General features: G+C 29.2%; 1 long non-coding RNA gene across 4 annotated transcripts; it reads right to left on the reverse strand.

Annotated features, from left to right (window-relative positions):
• Nucleotides 1–902: 902 nt before the first annotated feature.
• On the reverse strand, nucleotides 903–4,726 carry LOC111367901. Of its 4 annotated transcripts, XR_002697913.1 has the most exons (7): nucleotides 3,874–4,726; nucleotides 3,655–3,777; nucleotides 3,028–3,175; nucleotides 2,318–2,383; nucleotides 1,661–2,211; nucleotides 1,417–1,455; nucleotides 903–1,307 (listed from the first exon to the last, which is right to left on the reverse strand). It is a non-coding gene; the product is annotated as an uncharacterized LOC111367901 (long non-coding RNA). The 4 variants fall into 4 exon arrangements; XR_002697911.1 differs by lacking the exon at nucleotides 1,661–2,211 and having other exon boundaries at nucleotides 903–1,455; nucleotides 2,291–2,383; nucleotides 3,106–3,175; XR_002697910.1 differs by lacking the exon at nucleotides 3,028–3,175 and having other exon boundaries at nucleotides 903–2,211.
• Nucleotides 4,727–9,597: the final 4,871 nt, after the last annotated feature.

Here is a 9,597-nt window from a genome sequence, read left to right on the forward strand (position 1 = left end):
TTATGATTTGTATAAAGCTTTCAACTTTCTAAGTCGGGAACAAGTTACCTACTGTTACGGACCTTCCTCCAGTCTTTGAGCAAGCTGTATTAGACAGAAACTCTTTTTGCAGACAGGGTTTAGGTTATTTATATAGTCCTTGTTTAAGCTTCATTCTTCTAAAAATTCATTTTCAACCACACATTCTTCAATAAAATAATATGACACATAAACTCAAAATTTTTTCTTAATTTTTAATTACACATTCTCCATCAATCATTATTTAAAAATATATTTTTTCCCTTTAAAATGGGGCTCAAACAAGGGTATAATGAATTAACCTATGCATATAAGTCCGTCAAAAATGCAGACGAATTTCTATAACAACTATGAACAAATAATTTAAGATGATTTAGTTCGATGAAAATTATCGACGAAATTTAAAAAATTAAATGCAATTTATAATATATTTACAAAATATATTCATTGTTAACCACGTAACTTATATATCCAAGATGCTATATTTTTCCACAATTTATTTATCAACTTTGATATTTCCCCTCTTTCGACAATTTTTGTCATTAATATCATTTTTTTCATATTTAATGAACTTTATGTTTTTCAGGTTCACTTTTTCATAGAATTTATCAATGGATTGTTTCCGTTGTCACTTATTTTTATTAATACTAGTCTATTGCCCATGCAATGCACGTTGTTATTTCAAGGGTAATGTTAGTGTTCCTAGATAATAGATTTATTTCTCCTTTTTTTGGTGGCTTCTTAAACCTTTAATGCATAATATAGCATTTTTTCATATACTCGCTTCTCCAAAGTTAAGATTATAGATATTCAACTTTATTATCAAATGTCATGAAAGTAGAAAATAATTATGAAAAAACTCTAATATTTATTAAATGGCAAATGGAACCTAATAACATTGAAGAATTGCAACAGAAATTCTAAACCTAGATGACTAAAATTATTAAGTCAAGGTAATAAAAGCACCTTCTTTCTCCCCTCTGCATGGAACATGATATCCTACAAGCAGATTTCGATACTCGACAATCCAATAAATGTCAAATCACTATGCATGATTCAGAATGGTAATAAGTAGATTGAACAAAGAACTAATCTTATATGCGGAACCAGTCCCCAACTCCCATTTTTATCGATTCATTTGGTCTCTTTGGAATTTTCTTCCACCTCTCTTTGAGTTTCATGGACTATGTCAGTCACCAGTCTTATGGGATTCTCATCATCCATGGATTGAGTGTCGTTACTATTGTTGCTTGTGGTGGATGATATTGAGGTTTAGCTATTCACATATTCTATTAATGCAAATAACATTACTAAAAGAATTTAAGAAGTTGATAGAACCAAAATTCAATCTAAATCATGGGAAAATATAGATAATGAAAAATCGATGCCAAATAATACCTTCAGTAAGTTACCTTGTCACATGGGCATTCTTTCCGTCTGAAACATACAAATAATTTGATGTGATTAAAAATCAGATTAACCATCCAAGTTTTCTTCTATTAATATAATCACTTGTAACAAATGAAATATGCATCGAAGATTTGATGTGATTTAAAATAAAAAAATCCCCTTTTCAACACGTGAAATCCTTATACTTTTCTGTTATTTATCCAGTAAAGCCTAGCCATTTGCATGACCCTACCTTTCATAACTCATTTATGACAGGTAACATGTGCCAAGGTCAATGGTAGGATCAATATACTTCTATCATATATTTGAAGTACAATGGATGTCAACCTCTTTCCACAAGTTGCATTTGATTCACCAATGGCAAGGAAACTACAATTTGGAGATGTAATTGATTTCAGTTCCCGGGAACAAAAGAGAAAAGGCTTTAGCAGGAGTACCAAAGCTAAAGTTCCAACTCATTAAAGAGAATCATTAATAACTGCAGTATAAAATACCTAGCACTTCCCAGTTTACAATTACTATATACGATGTTTAGGTGGGCTTATATAAGCTTGCTTAGTTCACTCATAAGGCGGAGACAAAATCTTTTTTTGTTGATGAGAGAACAACATCTTTTATGTTATTCTAAATAAGTAATCTTAGTTTCAAAACATTTTCACTTGTATATCTAGTTTAGGTTTCAAATTCCAAATCATATAAAACTCAAAATATATAGATAAAAAGATGATTCATACTTCAGCATTCAGATTGATCCCACCATAATTGACGACTTCGTCGATAACTCTAGAATCCATGGTAGAATAATCACAATATTAGATATATGAAAAAAATGTATATGCCATTCTATTGATTGAAGACTTACTGCCAAAGGCACCAAGGAGAAACTCACTCAGCCAATTTATCAATCTGAGCTCCCCAATTACCTCTGCCAGCTACTCCACGTTTTACCTGATTTCTGCAATGGAATGAGAGTACAATGAAATATAAATGTCTAAGGATTGCAAAGATGCAAAGGCAAAAGAGAGATTAAGTTAGGAACAAATAGGGTGTTCAATTTCATCTTTGCTAGCATTTTTCAATTTCATCAAGCGGATACAATAAGAATTGAAATCCCGAATCTAAGTTGTCATTGTTATTTTCTTTCTCAGATCTCAAAAATCAAACCTCTGATTTCTAAGCAAATCTTTTTCCAACAAAAAAAAAATGGAAAACAAAGATCTTTTCAAAACTTTCAGTAAACTTAAAGAGAAGCAATAAAAATGAAGCAATGCACTAAAGTTTAATTTTTGGAACTCAATTTCAAGCTAGAGATCATCAAATCAAAATTGATTTTGACATCAGCATCAAGATAATCAATCAATCCTTTTTTTTTTAAGAACAATAAATATCTGAAAATGATCATATTCTTAATTTCTTTGTTTGCATTTTGTATCATCATCAATTAGAGTACAAAAAGTAAGAAGAAACAAGAAAGCCAAATTCATTGAAGACAACAAAATTCATATGAAATCCAAAATTAAATACTTTCAACTAACAATTAGAAGAAAAATATGAATAAACGCACACACATATATAAATAGAGATAGAGAAAAATATTACAATATCAAGAGGGGCTTTAAGTGGATTCATAGTACTTATGTTTCCACGAGAGAAAAAATCGAAATAAACATTTTTTACCACCGGTGCAGATCTTCGTTCTATAGTATTAGATTCTGTTTCCAATGTACATTATGGAAGTGGGCATTTCCTGCAAATGAACATTTGAACCTAAGATATGGGTTCTTATTAGGCCATTAAAAGCAAGGAATTAAGGCTTCAAAAAATTAAATAAGCAATATCATTAGGAGGCCATGGACATTATATATGCAAACTTATATGAAATAATAAATATAGGTCTTGAAAAGAAACAAAAATCAATATACTGGGCATATTATTTTTGCTAAGAAATGGGCCGAATTGCATCATGCTCGTAGGGCAAAACACATTGTATCATGCTCGTAGGGCTTCTCTTGTATATTGTTAACTTAAAAGGTGGAATGAAATATATTGAACAAGAAGAGAATCATATATTTATTTAAAATTAATATTCAATGAGTCCATTTTGGAGAACTAAAACAAACTTAGTTCTACCAGTGAGCAGTCTATAACGTCTGCAAGAAAAAATTAAAATAGCACATTCATCTACATGATTATTGATCATAAGCAATTAGTATGAGAAATATGTACCAGGAGGCAGCCTCTCTTTGTTGTGGCCAACGATGCACCTCCCAGTAAGAATAGGCTGATGATCGAACAGTTGAAAGATGTCTGTCATATATCATGTTTGCTTTTACAATTTTGGATTATCACCTATCAAAGAATGTAAAATCTTTTTAGCCATTTTCACTCCCTTCACTTCAATGAAGGTATCAAAATCCCAAATGTCTTGTCTAGAATTTCTCCAACCTTTTCGTATATCCAACTTCCAATGCACTGGCTTTTCTTCTATAATGCTGTCCTGTTTGCTTTTGCAATTCTGGATTATCACCTGTCAAAGAACGTAAAATCGTTGCACCCATTTTCACTCCACTTACTTCATTGAAGGTATCAAAATCCCATATATCTTATCTTGTCTAGAATTTCTCCAACCTTGTTATATACCCAACTTTAAATGCATTGGTCTCTTCTTCTATAATGTTGTGACCACCCTTTCAAACCAAGGACTGAAAAATTCAAATTCTAAAGCAAACATACAAAATTCTTTGAACAGTCCTCTGATGCAAATAAAATGAAAGCTATCCAGGTTTTGGCAATATTATTTGAAGAATTTCAAGCAGCAGAAATTGAGAGAATCTCTCTTCTTTCCGTAATTACATAATCCATCAAGGATTTTCCCTTGATTACACACCCTTTTAGCTAAATATAATTATAGAGCCAAAATCAATTAGCTCAAAAACACTTGATATCCACCATATCAGGATTCTATCTTTGCAGTAGAAACTGCCATCAATTATCTTCGAGTAAATAAGAAAGACCAGAAAAAATTCGTTCGTCCTCTCTAAAATCTAGAGATAACCTCCGAAACTTTCCCCAGAATAACTATGAATCCTCATAAGACCTTTTTGCTATTGTCGTGTATTATTGTTCCAAGATCTTTACTTGAACTGAAAATAGTTCGATTTTCTCTCATGCCTTAGTTTGAAATTTTAGTTAAACTTTCATAAAAAGGGAAACTTTTCCATAGGATCTGCAGAAGTGATCAAGAAATTGAAGAAATTTACGGGATTGGAAGAAATTGACGGTCAATTCCAGTAATTAGTTTGAATCTTACCTTTGCTCTCCTTCTTAGGGCTTGCTTTGGCTCGGTTTGTCGAGAAAGAAACTTGTGAAAAAGCAAGAGAGAGTGAATGAAGAAAAAGAAAGCAAAATGCTCTTTATGTAAAATATCTATATCCTATTGAATAACCAGATAATGAATAGTAAAGAACCAGTTTCAGTGTGAATCGGAGTGTAGAAAAATTAACAGTAGAGCCAACATTCACTCTTTTATATAAAGGTAAAGGCAATGAAATGATATAATTAATATTACTGATAAATTAAAATTAATTAAGTACAAATTCCAAATTTTCAATTCATTTACAAGCAATGAAACGTTAAATAAATGTTCAGCCGGAACTGAAGGGAGTGATGGACTACAAAAACCTCTCCAGATTACACGAAGGTGACAAGTCAAACAAAAAGAGTCATCTGTTTTAAACAATAAGAAAAAACGGTGCTTCCAAAAACCGAGTAACCTAAATCTTGAACAAGTGAATTGTATTGAAGACACCGTCCACAAATTTTGAGATTTAAACAATTTTTATGAAGGGGAAAAAATATCAAAATCAAAACTTGCCTTATATTGACCGTAATAACACAGTTGAGGAGGACGAAACCAGTCGTTGGAATTTTAGGGCAAAAGGACGTTGATTTCTCAGAACTCTTCGTCCCTTCCACTTCAATGCCTTTCTCCTCTTCAAAAATCAAACCGAAAGCATCTAAGAAAGTGAAATTCGATCCATAAATCCAAGATTTGAATGATAGTAGTCAGAGTATGAGATATTATCACCTTCCTTCGAGCCTCGGTCTCATCTTACTTGTTGGATTTTACCCTTCTTCTTCCTCCTTTTTAGGGTTTGATTTTGTTGTGGAACAAGGAGTCGATCAAAAAAAACTTAAAAAATAGAGAATGTGTGAATGAATGAAGTGAGAGAAAGAGAAAAGGTTTATACCAAAGATAAAAACAAAGAAAAAAATTGCTGCTCGCACCAGGGAGCTCCTCTCCATGCTACGCGGAGTCTATCTTTTATAATTTTTTTTAACAAAAAACAAAACAAGAAAGAATTTGAAGTCAAAAAGTGTTGGCTACTTTGTTTGCTATCAATTTGCATTAATTAGCACTCTGAACAAAGTGAATATGATCGAATTTGCTGTCAATTTTAAAGTAAAAAATTCTGGCTTCTATGTTTTGTCGTTACATAAGAAACAGTGATATGTGAGAAGAAATTAAAGTGAGATTCTCTTTTTTTAATAAAGGGAATAAAATTAAATATTTAATTAGGAAATGAATTTGAAGTCAAAAAGTGTTGGCTCCTTTATTTGCTATCCTGTTTGTATTAAATAGCTACAGTACAACTTGTCAGCTTTTGTAAGTGTGAAAAAGTAAAAAAAAAAAAAAAAATAGTGCTGGATTTCTCTCCGCGCTGCGCGGAGAGGTGCTGGCAGAGAGGATCTCACTCTGCGCTGCGCGTAGTGTTTCACCAACTCTCCGCTCAACATGGAGGCCCTCTTTTTTTTTTTTTTTCTTTTTTGTTTATTTTTTTAGTACGTATTTTTGGTAATTTGACCATAATTTTGGTCACAATTATCAAAATCGCGTCCATAACCTCAATTCGGAAAGCTCTTTTCTGCACGCATGTCGTGGCATTGTTTTCAAGGTAAAAATTTGCTGTTTTCCTTCCAAATCTCCAATTATAGTTATTTTCTTCCTTTTATGGCATCTTTTAGTATGAAAACATACTTTCTAATGTTGTAAATATTTATCCTACGTCCAAAAAAAAAATTGACGTCATACACATAATTTTTTTTTTTTAGAAAACGATGTAAATTATATTAAAAAAGTTGTCGTGAAAAAAAAAATTCATAAAATAATTGATTTTTTTTAAGAAAAAAGACAAGTTATACGCATTTTAAAATGTAATATTTAACTATTTTCGATATTCATTTAGATCATTCAATGTGTCTTGAAACGAGTTTCGAAAAAATATAGAAGATTAATGAATTCGATTACCGTACAATCATCGATAAATTTTTAAATTTAACTTATTATCGAAATTCTTAATTTTTTAAATAATGTCTCCTTTAACATTAAAATAATTTAAAAGATTATTAGTAAACTTTCTAAATGACGTAAAAAATTTAAGAGATTATTTAAAGAATTAACTAATCAAAACAAAAAAATCCTAAAAATGATCCGCGCTGCGCGGAGCAATTGCTCCTGGCTGCGTGAAGCAAATTTGCTCCGCGCAACTAGGAGCCATATATATATATATATTTTTATTTTTATTTTTATTTTTATTTTTTTGCGCGGAGCCAAATTTTTTTTTTAATTGGACAATTAATATTTTTTTTGTCAACTTTTTTAAGACACGCGTTTGATGTACGTTTAACTATTTTCGATATTCGTTTAAATCATTCGATATGTCTATAATATAATTCTCGAAATGAGTTCGATAGAATATAAAAAATATATTTTTTATAAATGTTGCATAAATGAACGGAGAAAAGTAGGGCGATAATAATTTTATTAGGAATTTTTACATCATAAAAAACAATTATTATTTTATTAATGTTTATTAATTTTTCGCGAAAATTTTCTTAATATAATTTACTTCACTTTTCTGAAATTGATTATTTGTGGGGGGACTACTTGAACAAACGATTTAAAAAAAAAAAAATAGGAAAAAAAAAGAGTTTGGAGCATTTTTTTCCAAACTATTTGGAGCAAAAATTCTCCAAATTGCTCAGTGCAAAGGGGAGAATAATTTTTTTATTTTTAATTTCAGTTTTTAATTTCATATTATATTTTACCTTATAACGTGACACAAAGTTTATTTGTAGAATTTTTTTTCTTATTGTTACTTTTTCCTCTCGATAAATTAATTTTTTAAATAATCTAATAAAATTTTTGACGTCATTTAAAAAATTTTCTAATAAATTCTAATATTTTTTAATCACAAAAGAAACATCGTTTAAAAAATTAAGAATTTCGATAACAAATTAACTTTAAAAATTCATCGACGATTGTACGGTAATCAAATGCATACTTTTTCTATATTCTCTCGAAATTCATTTCGAAATCTATATCATAAACACATCGAATGATTTAAATGAATATTAAAAATAATTAAACGTAAATCAAACGCGTGTATTAAAAAATTGACACAAAAAAATATTAATTGTCCAATTAATTATTATTATTATTATTATTTTGGTCTCCTGGCAGCCAGGAGCAAGTGCTCCTGGCTTGGCGGAGCAACTTATCAAAATTTATTTTTATTTTCTTTTTTTTTTTTAAGTATGACATCAATTTTTTTCTTTTTATTTTTGTACATAAAAATTCCTAATAAAATTATTATCGCCCTACTTTTCCCCATTTCTTTACGCAATATCTGTAAAAAATATATCTTCTATATTCCATCGAAACTCATTTCGAGAACTATGCCCCCGTTTGAGCCCCATTTTTCCTAAATTATAATGAGATGAATAGTATTTTTTTGAAAAATGAGTGGTTGAAAAGTTTTTGATTTACGTGTAATATTATTTTATTGAAGATTGTGTGGTTAAAAGTAGGAGAGAGAAAAATTTAATTTAATGTAATGAGGAATAATGGGGACCAAACACATGCTATATTATAAACACATCAAATGATCTAAATGAATATTTTACCTTATACCGTGACACAGTTTATTTGTAGAATTTTTTTCTTACTGTTACTTTTTCCTCTCGATCAATTAATTTTTTAAATAATCAAATAAAAATTTTGACGTCATTTAGAAAATTTTCTAATAAATTTTAAAATTTTTTTAATCTCAAAAGAAACATCATTTAAAAAATTAAGAATTTCGATAACAAGTTAACTTTAAAAATTCATCAAAGATTGTACGGTAGTCAAATGCATAGATATTCTATATTCTCTCGAAGTTCATTTCGAGATCTATATCATAGACACATTGAATGATATAAATGAATATCGAAAATAATTAAACGTATATCAAACGCATGTATTAAAAAAGTTGACACAAAAAATATTAATTGTCCAATTAAAAAAAATTATTTATTTATTTATTTTTGTCTCCTGGCAGCCAGAGCACTTGCGCGAGCAACTTATAATTTTTTTATTTTTTTATTTTTGTAAGTATGAGTTCAATTTTTTTCTTTTTGTTTTTGGATGTAAAAATTCCTAATAAAATTATTATCGCCCTACTTTTTCCCATTTCTTTACGCAATATCTGTAAAATTAATATATTTTCTACATTCTATCGAAACTCATTTCGAGAACTATATCATAGACACATCGAATGATCTAAATAAATATTTTATCTTATAACGTGATACAGAGTTTATATAATTTTTTTCTTACTGTTATTTTTTCCTTTTGATCAATTAATTTTTTAAATAATCTAATAAAAATTTTGACGTCATTTAGAAAATTTCCTAATAAATTTAATTTTTTTAATCTCAAAAAAAACATCATTTAAAAAAATTAAGAATTTCGATAACAAGTTAACTTTAAAAATTTACGATGATTGTACGGTAGTCAAATGCATAGATTTTCTATATTCTTTCGAAACTCATTTCGAGATCTATATTATAGACACATCGAATGATCTAAATGAACATCGAAAATAGTTAAACGTACATCAAATACGTATATTAAAAAAGTTGATACAAAAAAATATTAATCGTCCAATTATATATATATATATATATTTTTTTTTCTGTGTGTCTCCTAGCAGCCAGGAGCAAGTGCTCCTGGCTGCACGGAGCAACTTATCGATTTTTTTTTTTTTTTTTAAGTATGACGTCAATTTTTTTCTTTTTGTTTTTGGACGTAAAAATTCCTAATAAAATTATTATCGCCCTACTTTT

Source organism: Olea europaea, chromosome 18 (assembly GCF_002742605.1).
Source record: "Olea europaea var. sylvestris chromosome 18, O_europaea_v1, whole genome shotgun sequence".
In the NCBI taxonomy this organism is placed as follows: Eukaryota; Viridiplantae; Streptophyta; class Magnoliopsida; order Lamiales; family Oleaceae; genus Olea; species Olea europaea.